This window comes from Capricornis sumatraensis, chromosome 18, assembly GCF_032405125.1.
Source record: "Capricornis sumatraensis isolate serow.1 chromosome 18, serow.2, whole genome shotgun sequence".
Lineage (NCBI taxonomy): Eukaryota > Metazoa > Chordata > Mammalia > Artiodactyla > Bovidae > Capricornis > Capricornis sumatraensis.
Genome location: NC_091086.1, coordinates 35,243,196 through 35,257,086, shown reverse-complemented (window position 1 = coordinate 35,257,086; position 13,891 = coordinate 35,243,196). Strand labels below are relative to the sequence as shown.

The following is a 13,891-nucleotide window of genomic DNA, read 5'->3' as shown; positions in this document are numbered from 1 at the left end:
GAGGGCTACACTCCATGGGGTTGCAAAGAGTTGGACACGACTGAGTGACTAACAAATAGAGAAATAAAAATAAAGATATTTTAGGCCCTCTTCTGTTTGTGGAGAACAAAACTGAAATCCCTTGATCTCAGTGAATGTGCCATTGTTCTCTGCGACTCTGATAAAGCCCACCTTGAGAACAACTGTCTGGAGGTCTCTTTCTTCTCAGAAGAAAGCTTCAAGGGGAAGACGTACCAGGGAACTTGCTTTTTTGTTCATATCCTCCATTAGGCTTGGGAAAGTGAAGCAGAGATAAAATCGAGGTTAGATTTTGCAATTAGTCATGCTTGTCTTACCTCTTTCCTCTTACTGATAGTTCTTTCCCTAGAACCTTGCAGACTGCTTTTCACAGGTGAGATGCTGGTGAATATTAATGACTGACAACCTGTGTGTTCAGACCACTGATCTAACAGTATATGTGTTACTGACTTTTGAGGCCCTTTATCTGTGTGTCAGAAACTAGGGTTTGAACAATAGAGCCTTGTTCGGCTAGTGGAATACTGTCTCATTAAGGAGAGACTCACCTGGAGACCTTGTGAAGTGTTGTTCTGAAGATTTTATGTCAAATACAGGAAGCCAGTAATAAATTTCTTGTTTTTACATTTGTTTAATAATTTATATTTGCCTTGAGTTTTTTTCATTGTTTTAAAATGTGCTGTTGTTTATGTTTAATCTTAAGAACTTGAACTTTCAAAATATTCTTGAAATGTAGAGACTGAGGTTCATTTTAAATTTACTTTTTAGGTAAGAAAAATGTCATTTTGGGGAGCTTGCTAGAAAAGAATAATGGACTGCATGTATTATTGATTCTATAAGTTTTTATTAGTATCGACTATGTGACAGGCACTTTGCTGGCGGCTGGGAATATGATGACAAGCATGGTGAATGTGCTTGATTTCATTATGCAATCAGGCAAAAAGTACTTAATGAAATATTTCCAGTACTCTTGTAGAAAATGTGATGTGATAATTGTTCAGCAAGATCCCTGTTTTCAAGAAAACTGTAATGGGGCAGAGTTCATAAAATTTAATTTAGTGAAGAAATTTTATTAAAGTAAGATGAATGTCGTATGATACTGACTACATATATGGTTATAATTCAAAAGAAAGGAGAAACTGCATTGCCTTGGGTGAGGCACTGGGTTCGTAAATAAAAATGTTATTCAGAAAAGTATCTAGAAAGATTCTTTGTCCGGATTTTTGTGACCCCATGGACTGTAGCCCACCAGGCTCCTCTGTCCATGGGGATTCTCCAGGCAAGAATACTGGAATGGATTGCCATGCCCTCCTCCAGGAGATCGTCCCAACCCAGGGATCAAACCCAGGTTTCCTGCATTGCAGGTGGATTCTTTACCATCTGAGCCACCAGGGAAGCCCATGAATACTGGAGTGGGCAGCCTATCCCTTCTCCAAGGGAACTTCCCAACCCAGGAAAGAACTGAGGTCTTCGGCCTTGCAGGCGGATTCTTTACCAGCTGAGCTACATGTGAAACCCCAGGAAGATAACAGTGACATTGAAATTAGTAAACACTTATTGGGCACTTACATGCTCCAGACAGTCTTACAAACACACACATGCGCACAATCTGTCATTTACTTGGAGCTGAGATTTTCTGTTTTTGAGCTTTAACTTCTTTAAATAAATTATTGTTATTTAAGTACTAAAACCTTTGTCGGGGATATTTTCTTCCTTTATCTTATCATCTATTATATCAGAAATGTAATGAAAATGAGATCGGAGGAAAATACATGATGTAAATATAACACAGCCTTGTTGTAGGATATACTTATGTAGTTAACGTAATATAAGGGCATTCCAATTGAATAGCAGTAAAGAGAAAATGACTTCAAAAGAATGAACTTAAAAAAAAAACTTGGTAGTTATTTTCATATCATTGACTTTTCACAATTAGCCCCTAAATTGTTAATTGTTTCAAGTGCTGCTTCAACTTTTTTTGTTTCTCCTTGAAAGTTTGCAAGGAAATGAGTCATTTGTTGAATATACATTTCAGTGTTTGTTCTTAAGGAGAACGCAGAAATCTCACAGATTCAGCATTTAACTGGTGCAGTCTTCTGTGTCAGATGGTGAGAAACCTCATGGCCCCCGTGGACCCAGAGAGGCCTGACAGCCACACTTCCTTACTCACTTCAGAACTTCTTCCACAACATAGGACTTCTCTTGGGGGAAGAAACAAACCTAAGAAATGAATTACTCCCTCCCTTCTTTCAAGTTTTAGAAACTGCTTATTGTAAAAAGCAGTTCTAAATGCACAGATTTAGGTCTCATAATCTCTCATTTTGGAAACCATTAAAAGATGGGAGTCAACTAAAATCATAGTCATATTGGTGGGCTTAATGAAGACAGAACTATAACCGTGGCAAGATAACACAGAGGGCTTGTGTGTGTGTGTGAGTATGCTCAGTCTTGTCCAACTGTTTGCGACCCCAAGGCCTGCAGCCCACCAGGCTCCTCTGTCCATGGGATTCTCCAGGCAAGAATACCGGAATGGTGTGCCATTTCCTCTCCCAGGGGATCTTCCCAACCCAGGGATGAAACCTCGGTCTCCTGCATCTCCTGCATTGGCAGGCAGGTTCTTTACCACTGAGCCGCCTGGGAAGCCCCCACAGAGGACTTAGACTTTGCTTAATTGCCAGTGGCAGTGGATCCCTTATCAAGTAACATAAGGAAAAGCTTGTATTTGGCTTGCATTTCAGCACAGAAATTTTCTTCCCAGTTAATACTGTGCTTGGTTATAGCGTCCTCAGATCTTATCTTGAAGTTCAAAGCCTGTGAACTGAACTGCCCAAGCTTATAACTTCTTTTCCATGGCCCTCCCAGCCACACATGCTGTTACCTTTGACATAATCTTTGGAATTCTGTGTTTTTCAGCATCAGTTGTCTATTTAGAGAATCTGACCTTGTCCATGGCATTGTCTTAATTCTGCCTGCATACATACTCCCCCGTTTTTTTTTTTTTTTATTAGAAGTTTTACTACAGTTCTTTCTTTTCTCTCCATATCTTACTCAGACCTATTAAAATACTAACATTTGAGAAAAACCTAGGTCTACCATATGAATTAGTTTAGTTTTGAGTAAAATGAGAGTATTGAAGTAAAGGAAGGAAGTTATAACATCCACTGGTACTCAGATGAAAAGTGTCACTTCTCCAGCAGTGGGTATGTTAACTTGTAGGTACTTGGCCTGTTGGTTGGATGGATATTTCCAAGTACATTTACAGTGCTTGCTATGATGATGTATACTTGGAAGTGTTCATGGTGAACACACTTAAGTTTTCCAGCCCCTGACTCAATGAAAGGGATGTAGCTCTGTGAGAAATAAGAGTACATTAGCAATAAATAACAACATTGCTGTGTGTTTGTTGATGTCCATGGGTTAACGCCTCAATATCTCACAACTTAAGCTTTTCTTACATAAAAGGTTCTGTGAGTGTTACTTGGTCAATTGTATCCGACTTGTTGCCACACATGGACTCTAGCCTGGCAGGCTCCTCTGTTCATGGAATTCTCCAGGCAGGAATACTGGAATGGGTTGTCATTCCCATTAGATACTTAAGGATCTTCCTAAGTACTTCCCTGGTGGTTCAGAGGGTAAAGAATCTGCCTGTGATGAGGGAGACCTGGTTTGGATCCTTGGGTCGGGAAGATCCTCTGGAATAGGAAATGGAAACCCACTCCAGTATTCTTGGATGGTGGAGCCTGGCAGGCTACAGTCCGTGGGGTCTCAAACAGTCGGACACAACTCAGCAACTTCACTTTGCAACAATTTTTTTTCAGGTCCTCCAGGCCTGTCAGTTTTGTATGTCTGAACATTCATTCTTCGAACATTAATCTTCCATATTTAGGTGTGAATTACAGGGGAAGGTACCTGCTGCATAAAGCAAAATTTAAGATCTAATTGGTAATATACTGAAATGATTAATTTTACTATTATTTTTGAGCTGAATTTAACATTGTGTTTGTCTTGCCCTTGCTTAAATCTTTTCCTGTGTTAGAAGTCATCTCGTGTGCATTCAGTACAGAATCTGGTGCCATTCAACCTCAGCTGGAGAGTCTGGCTCACTTGTAACCTCTGAGACTTGAGGTGCCACAACGTCCTCGTCATTTTGGATAGCCTGATAATTCTCCTTGATGTATTAAATCCTGATCACCATGTACCTCTCAGAAAGGCCATGTAACTGTCTTCTTTCAAGTCATCATCAGAAAATATTGCTTACTTTTCTACCATCTTTGAAAAACTACCCCAACCAATGTGTGATTACATGGGTAAGCACATGGTGATTTATTTTATGAGTCTTTACTCCTTAAATGCTCACCTCTAAAGACTTGTAGTAGTAGTATCAATATTTCTGAAAATTATTCCTTCAAATCTGTCCTTCCCCAGGATGGTAGCACTGAGCCAAAAGTGGATGGTGAGTACTTGAAATGTAGCTGAATTGAGATGGACAGTGATGAGGTACAGTGGTACCTCACTGTAGTTTTGATTTGCATCTTTCTAATAATTAATGATGTTGAGCATCTTTTCATGTGCTTGCTGGCCAGGTATATGTCTGCTTTGGATAAATGTCTGTTAAGGTCTTCTATCCATTTTTCAGTGGGTTGTTTGGTTTTGTTGTTGTTGTTGAGTTGTATGAGCTGTTTGTATATTTTGGAGATTAAGCCCTTGTCTGGCTCATCATCTTCTTACCTTTTCAATGTGACGATTTAAAACTGCACCCATGGCTTTCAGTGTATTTCTTTTATTAGACAGTGTGCTTTAAAATAGGAATGCATAAAGAATGTTTCAAAATGGTTTTGGAAGGCTGGATTTGTTAATCTATTTGCAGAGATGCAAGATCACTCTAGAGCAGTGTAATTTTTAAATTTAGAACTACTTCGTGATCAATAATAAAGCAAGTGAGGGTTTTAATGTTGTGTGTGGGATGGACATGTCATTTACAGATGGACAAACTGCAAGCTGCCAGAGCAGTGTCTTTGTTTCCATCTTGATTATCTTGTCAATTTAAATTGAGACTAACATACACAAAGAAAAATGTTTTGGTGGAAATTTTTTTGTTTTAAAATTTTAAAGTGTTTTATTTTAAAATTGTAATTGTTGACCTAACTAGTTCTATAGTCAGTACTAGTCAGAGATTTACTTTGGGTTTCTGTTATGCTTTTATGTTTCCAGACACTAAAGTAAATCAAGGGGTTTTCTTCATGTGAGTATTATGTGTCTCACTTGATTATAGGAGAACAACCACAGTAGCTCATTAACTTGCTTCTTTTATAATTGCCACTTCCTAATGTGTCACACAAGTTAGGAAAGAAAAATACTAATTTGATAAAGATGTCTGACTTGTTTTTAGTTAACTGGGCTCATTTTCTTTTTAAAATCAGAAGTCTGCAGTATAGCATATACAAATTGGAAACATAATTACTTGTATGAAATAAATTATTGAAAATGAAGTTTTTAAAGCACATACTTTTATTACTTTCAAAAATAGTTTACTGATTCCAGCAATTGCATTATCTCAGACAGCATGTCTCAGGAGAATATATGATTTTAGAAGTAAAAGATGAAAAGAACATTGATGATGCCTTTTGATCAGATATCTAGGGACTATTTTCTGTAGTATCTGCTTAATTATGAAGGGTAGAGGAGAGACAGGTTACTGACAAAAATTAATGAAATAAGAAGTGATGACTTAGGTGTATTATTTTACATCACCAAGGTCCAATTGAAAAGCTAAATATAATAACAGAGTCCTTATAGCTACAATGTGAATATTGTAAAGGAGGTAATATAAGATACAAATAATATGGAGATAATCTTATATCAAGTAGCTTAAAATTCATACATTAAAAAGGAGTTGGTGGGTTAGGACCAGGACTGATTTTCATTGTAAGCTAGCTTCATGTACTAGTTAATTTGTTGCCACTTGTATACATTTCCTTAACATACACTTTTAATTTAGTCTCAAGAGGTGTGTTTCTTAAAATATGGTTCAGAATTCTGCATTAGAATTATTGGAGTGCATGTAAAATTTAGATTCCTAAGTCTCAGAAAAATTCTGTTTTTCTAGGTGTGATGCCTGGAAATCTGTATTTTAACTTGAATCTCAGTGGAATATTTTAAATTTTTTAAAATTAAAGTATGTTTGGCTTACAGAATTATGTTAGTTTCAGAAGTACAGCATTGTGATCCACTATTTTTGCAGATTATACTCCATCATAGGTTGTGTTATTACAAGATGATGAGTATTTTCTGTGCTGGACTGTATATTCTTGTTGCTTGTCTTTTTGTATATAGTAGTTTGTATCTGTTAAACCCGTACCCTTAATTTGTCCCACCCACCTATAGTACGGAAGTACTATCTGTACTTTTGAAACTCCTATTTGGTAAAGATAAATTTGTTTTCTGTATTTGTGGGTCTGTTTTCATTTTGCATATACATATACATTCATTTGTATTATTTTTTAGTTTCCACAAAGAAGTGATATCATACAGTATTTGTCTTTTCCTATGTTATTTCACTAAGTATAATATTCTCCAGTTCAATCCAGATTAAGGCAAATAGCAGTATTTTTTTTTCTTTATGGCTAAGTAATAGTCCATGTATGTATATATACCCCCAGCAGAATCTTAAGTAATTTAAGTGTGAGAACTCTTTAAGATGTTAAGAGTATATTGGTGCAAATTTTCATGATGTGAATGATCTCAGCAATAAATAAAATGAATGTGCACTGTAATCATTGGTATTGGTGTAATATACAATTCTAGCTAGTCCTGAACAGCACAGTACTGAGATTTTCAAAGTGCTTCGTGATAGTGGTGGGTGGGGACTCACAGTTTCTGTATCAGGAGTAAGATGTCAGTGGTCTTATTGCCCAATTCTTGGGGGTAAGCAAGTCTTTTGTTGGTATTTTACAATTGCAACACTGTGGGCAACACATAGGGAATTAATGGTCAGGGCATACATCAGGGACTAAGTGATGTCATTAAGAAGCTGGCTAGGTAGGCTTCATCCAGAGGCTGGTTTTCCTCCTGTTTCCAAGATGGCTGCCATTAACAATCAGCACTGTCTTTCTGCTTTGTTCATATTCAACAGAAAGAGCTAGGGTATTAGCTTATATCAGTTTCATTGTAATGGAATTATCATGTTGCACTATTTTGTGGTTGTTTCAAGGTAGCATAGGTACTAATTTTGTTGAACATCACTATATGTCTCTTTATTTACTAGAGCTAGATTCTCTCGAGTATATTTTAAAAGTAGAATAGTTGGATTAAGATAGGCTCATAGTCAAAAATTGCTTTTTAAATTCATTGTATCAATTTATACAGTCAGGCAAAAATGTTTGAAAGTCATCATTTCTCCCTATTCATACCAGTATTGATATTACATTTTAAAATTTATATCAATATTAGGGTGTTAAATCATGTCCCATCTTTATTTTAATTTGCATCTACTGATTATTAGTGAGTTGGAGTATTTTGAGTATTGAAAATTTGGAACTTTTTTTCTGTGAAGTTTCATATTCTTTTGCATCTATTTTATTGGGTCTTAAATACTTATGTTAGTTACTTTTATAAATTCTTTATTCTGAAGAGTTGGCTTATGGGATGTAGAACTTTTAATATCTGGTACCAATTTTCTTTTATCTGAAAAATCATATAATACTCTTCCTGTCCCATTTGACTATATCTGGAGCCTTTTGATTATAAACTTCCTGTGATGGTTAATGTAAGAAACAAGCCTACTTAACAGTAATTTTAGTAGTTAAGATTAGGGTTTTGAATCTAGGAGTTTCAGTTTGAATCCAGGCTCTTCATGATCATGGGTAGTTACTTCATCTCTCTAATTTGTACATAGGAAGAATAACTTACTATAATAAACACACACAAACACAAATACTTAACTCAGAGCTTGAAACCATACCTACAATAAATGGAAGTAATAAATCATTATTATTATTAATAAGAAAAAGAATAGCACCAACAATGTTCATTTCATCAAATAGCTTTTGGTTTCAGGGTGCTGTTACTTATGTAATACTTGGTTATCTGGGCATTTCCTAATTCCTATTTTAATAGTCCATTGTGATGCTAGAAGTGTAGAGTGATTGATTCTGTAATTTTTATATACTATAGACATATATCTTGTTTATGAAATCACTACTCAAGGGCTTCATAATTTACACAAATATCTGTATAGCTACTTTTTTATTGAGTAGTCTTGTCTGAATCTTAGATTTGCATATATTTATGTAGTTCATTAAATCAATATGTTCTTTGTAAACTGATATAAAATCTTTTTATACACAGTCATAAGAACATTTATTGATTTAATAAATCAGACACTTGTCAACCATGTATCAGTGTAAATTGTTCTTTATATATAGTGTGAGCATAGTTCTTTAGACAGAGTACATAATTCATCATTCAATTAACATAAATACATGATCAGTCAGTATTTACCTCCTCTTTGATACATAGAAGTTACAATTATTTCTAATTTGATAATTTTCTTGTGGTGTTTTTGTGTTTTGCAGATGTTTTAAATTTAGCTTTTTTAAAAAACTCATTTCACAGTAAAAATTAAGTAGAGTTGACAGGTATAGAATGAATAATTATTTTTGTAAAAACAATATGGCAAATTCTAAAGATTTGATTAAAATCCATGTCATTAAAACTAACCTCTTAATATTTGAATATAATATTTGATTTTAAGGTTTAATCTTTGCAAAATACTACAGAGGGATAGTCCAGATGGTGCGTGCTTAGTCGCTCAGTTGTGTCTGATTCTTTGCGACCATATGGATTGTATCCCCCCAGGCTGCTCTGTCCATGGGATTCTCCAGGCAAGAATACTGGAGTGGGTTGTCATCCCCTTCTCCAGGGGATCTTCCCAATCCAGGAATCAAACCATGGTCTTTTGCATTGCAGGCGGATACTTAACTGCCCCAGCCACCAGGAAAGACCCTCCAGAGAGAGGGAGAGAGATTCATTCACTCATTCGCTCATTAGGGGACATGTTCTGCTACTTAAGAGAACAATAGTCAAATGTAGAGACCATATTGCTTGCCAAGATTGTAAAGCTGATTGTATATTGACTGCTTCTTTTGAATTTGAATGCATGTTGGTATTGTCCTGCTTCAACTTGCTGTGATCTCTTGTTATTAATGGAAGGTTAAAAAAAGTGTATATTCATTGACATGTGAAAGTGAAAGTCGCTCATAAGTGTCCAACTCTTTGCCACCCCATAGACTATACAGTCCATGGAATTCTCCAGGCCAGAATACTGGAGTGGTGGGTAGCCTTTCCCTTCTCCAGGGGATCTTCCCAACACAAACCGAAGTAAAAAAATATATCAACTGTAGTACTCACCGTACTTTCGAATGCTTTAACTGCGCTTTACTAGTTTGCCAATTTTAGACAGTTTCTGTCGAATGCCTGTTATATCAGTATTTATCCTCGCTTGCATTGATGCATTTTTGGCTGCATCACTAAATCAACATTTTTATATTTACATATCACTCTATTATAACTATATTTTTTCTTATACAATTTTTTATTTTCCCTAGGGTTAAAAATTGCCTGTGAATTTTTTCATTAGCTTTTATTTGACTAGGTATCTATTTTTTCTCAATTATTTCAGAACATTTGTCATGGCCCTCAATAATTTTCCCAAATGGTCAAACACATCAAATAAATTATCAATGACTCATCTCTCTCCACTCCTGGCAACCTGCCCTGAGTTTTTGTGGTTTTTGTTTTCTTGATCCTGACCCATTTTGTCTATAGGTCTAATGCGCATGTATTATCCTTCAACATAGCAGTGTGTCGTATCCTTGCTTACTGGATGCCATGCTTTTCCTTTTTTGTTGGAAAACATACTCTTAGCTGCCAAAGAAAAGTTGTGTTGGAAGCCCTTTTTAAAAAAATTCTGAGAATGTCTAAAATATTTTGATTTATCATTTTAATTGACAACTTGAGAAACTATGAAAATCTGGGTTACAACTCATTGTCCCTCATAATTTTGAAGATGTTGCCCTACTGTCTTCTAGTATCCAGTGCTATTGAGTAATCCAGTACCTTGCTGATTCATTTATACGTAACCTGTCTTTATATCTCATTGGAAGCCTGATTTTAGAACTTTCAAGTTTTGAAATTTCACAATAATGTGGTTTAGAGTAGACTTTCTAAGAAAGTCTGACTTGGCATTCTTCTGGTATAGAAACTCCTGTCCTATGAAATTTTCTTGTACTATATATTTGATAATATTTCTTTACCTCTTTTTTTTTTTTGAGTCTACTGTTGAATTTCCTAAAATGATCCTCTGTGTTTCTTATTTTATTTTCATATTTTTCGTGTCATTTTCTTTTTATTCTGCTTTCAAGATTTATTCAATTTTATCTTTCAACCTTTTTGGTTGAATTTTTAATTGACTATATATATCAGCTCAGTTCAGTTCAGTCACTCAGTCATGTCCGACTCTTTGCGACCCCCATGAATGGCAGCATGCCAGGCCACCCTGTCCATCACCAACTCCCAAGTTCACTCAGACTCACATCCATCGAGTCAGTGATGCCATCCAGCCATCTCATCCTCTGTCGTCCCCTTCTCCTCCTGCCCCCAATCCCTCCCCGCATCAGAGTCTTTTCCAATGAGTCAACTCTTCTCATGAGGTGGTCAAAGTACTGGAGTTTCAGCTTTAGCATCATTCCTTCCAAAGAACACCCAGGACTGATCTCCCTTAGAATGGACTGGTTGGATCTCCTTGCAGTCCATGGGACTGTCAAGAGTCTTCTCCAACACCACAGTTCAAAAGCATCAGTTCTTTGGCACTCAGCTTTCTTCACAGTCCAACTCTCACTTCCATACATGACCACTGGAAAAACCATAGCCTTGACTAGATGGACCTTTGTTGGCAAAGTAATGTCTCTGCTTTTCAACATGCTGTCTAGGTTGGTCATAACTTTTAATCCAAGGAGTAAGCGTCTTTCAATTTCATGGCTGCAGTCACCATCTGCAGCAGTTTTGGAGCCCCCAAAAATAAAGTCTGACAGTTTCCACTGTTTCCCCATCTATTTCCAATGAGTGATGGGACCAGATGTCATGATCTTCGTTTTCTGAGTGTTGAGCTTTAAGCCAACTTTTTCACTCTTCTCTTTCACTTTCATCAAGAGGCTTTTTAGTTCCTCTTCACTTTCTGTCATAAGGGTGGTGTCATCTGCATATCTGAGGTTATTGATATTTCTCCTGGCAATCTTGATTCCAGCTTGTGCTTCTTCCAACCCAGCATTTCTCATGATGTACTCTGCATATAAGTTAAATAAGCAGGGTGACAATATACAGCCTTGACGTACTTTGGAACCAGTCTGTTGTTCAATGTCCAGTTCTAACTGTTGCTTCCTGACCTGCATATAGGTTTCTCAAGAGGCAGGTCAGGTGGTCTGGTATTCCCATCTCTCGCAGAATTTTCCATAGTTTATTGTGATCCACACAGTCAAAGGCTTTGGCATAGTCAATAAAGCAGAAATATATTTTTTTCTGGAACTCTCTTGCTTTTTCCATGATCCAGCAGATGTTGGCAATTTGATCTCTGGTTCCTCTGCCTTTTCTGAAACCAGCTTGAACATCTGGAAGTTCATGGTTCGCGTACTGCTAAAGCCTGGCTTGGGGAGTTTTGAGCATTACTTTACTAGCATGTGAGATGAGTGCAACTGTGCAGTAGTTTGAGCATTCTTTGGCATTGCCTTTCTTTGGGATTGGAACGAAAACCAACCTTTTCCAGTCCTGTGGCCACTGCTGAGTTTTCCGAATTTGCTGGCATGTTGAGTGCAGCACTTTCACAGCATCATCTTTCAGGATTTGAAATAGATCAACTGGAATTCCATCATTTATTTATTTCCAAGGCTCTTTCTTAGCTCTTAATTTTTCCTAATTTTTTCCTTTTGAAAATACTTTATTAAAATGTTTTGTTTTATTTTATGTACTTGATTGGCTTTCTCTCTCTGTAGCAATTTAATTTTATTCTACTTTGTTCATCATTTCTGTTTTCTCCAAGTTTCCTTTTCAGCTTGTTTTGGTCTCCTACATTCATGTTGGAGGTTTTCCCCAAATGTCTAGTGATTGTTCACTGCAAAGGCACTGGGTAAAATATAGTGATGACATATATAGACATAAGAGACAATAATCAGTGAAACTCGGGAGTGCAGTAGCCACACTGTTTAGAGGACTGTTTGATTTTAGGTTTCATCCAGAAATTTACTTCTCCTCCTGCCAAAAATACCTAGTGTCATTAAAACCTGCTGTTGTTGCAAAACATAAAATGAAGGGAAAAATAAGACAGAGGCAAAGACCTAGAGCCATGAAGAATGAGAGAGAGTTCGGAGTCTAAGAATCAAAGATGGGTCGATGGATTGCTAAGTATGAATGCAAGAGGAAGGGGAAAGGGAGCAAGAGGAGAGAATAAATGATAATAAGCATATATGTTCAGAGGTGTTTTTGAAGTAAATTTAATGACCCTTCAGGAGAGAGAAGCTTTGTGTTAACTTTGGCCAGAAAAAAAAATGACAAGAGAAAATTCACGTTAATAGTTTTCTGGGGTTAACTACTATCTTTTAATTTTATTACACTATTACTCCTGAAGTAGTTCTTTCTTGATTATCTAAAGGTGATAAAGTGAGTACCTTCCATCAGCTTATCATACTTATATGCACACTTCAGATTGATTTGCCTGTCTCATTCAACCTGAGATATAAATTGAGTTTTTCTGGTAATTTTGTGGATCTTTGCTTAGATTTTGTCTTCTACTGATTTTTATCTTTATATTGGGCTCATTTATGAGGCAGTGGTTGGTGTTGCCTTAAAACTTTATCAGCAATAGTAATAGAGAAGTATTCACTTCTTATCTATATCCTTTTTTAAAGGAAATGCTTCTATTTGGAAGAATCATAGATTAGAATGACTCTAACACTCAGTGAATGGTACCCTGTCTCACTGAGTCCTACTAATTCTCATTTCTGTATCATTGTTCTGATAGCAACCTTTTAGAGAAAGATGCAGAACAACTTGTGTGTGTGTGTATGTGTGTGTGTGTCCCTTCATGGTATGGATTTTCTTGAATTCCATTTGCCCTTTTTAAAGTGTCAATATTTAAGTTTAACAGATTAGCAATGTAACTCTGCTGTTGACTTTTGAAAAAGAACATGATTTTGTTTCCATGTTGCAAGGTCCATATCTGATTAAAAATGATTGCATCTGAAAATTCTGGATCAATGAGGTTGAGTGACTTAACCTAGCCTTTGTGTATTTATCTCTGTCTCTATCTCTGTTTCTGTCTGTATGTTGTATATTCACACACACAGAGATGGGCATGTCTAAAATATCTTGATCCTCATTTTAATGGAGAGATGAAGAAAGTATGAAAGGTGTGTATGTATACATATATATGTGTGTGTATGCACACAAGTATATTTGAATGCTTTCCTAGCCTCACTATATAGTAGTATGTTTAATTACTTTTTAGAAAGTGAATGGTTTTAGAAATTGAATGATTTCTTGTTACTGGTCATCTGTAAAATGATATTTTGATTCCTCTTCTGGTAAACAAAACCTTCCTCCTTCATCCTGCCTCCTCAGAGTTTGGTAATCTGGCCTACTGTAGAGTTAACTCTATGACACCGTTCATTTCCCAAGTTTCAAACTATTATCTATCAGACATCAATCCCTACCTTTTTCTAGGCGAACAGAAAACAACTTTTATTCAAGAAATCACCCTTAGTGAAAATGAGCGACCTTCTCTTCAGGTCAGCTGTACGAGGGAGTTAGTTTAATCCAATCGTGAGCC

General features: G+C 36.3%; 1 protein-coding gene across 2 annotated transcripts in view; it reads left to right on the top strand.

Annotated features, from left to right (window-relative positions):
* The window catches only part of PARP8 (poly(ADP-ribose) polymerase family member 8), a 188,573-nt gene that overhangs the window by 38,327 nt on the left and 136,355 nt on the right, over window positions 1–13,891 (top strand). The gene's annotated exons all lie outside the window — the stretch shown is intronic.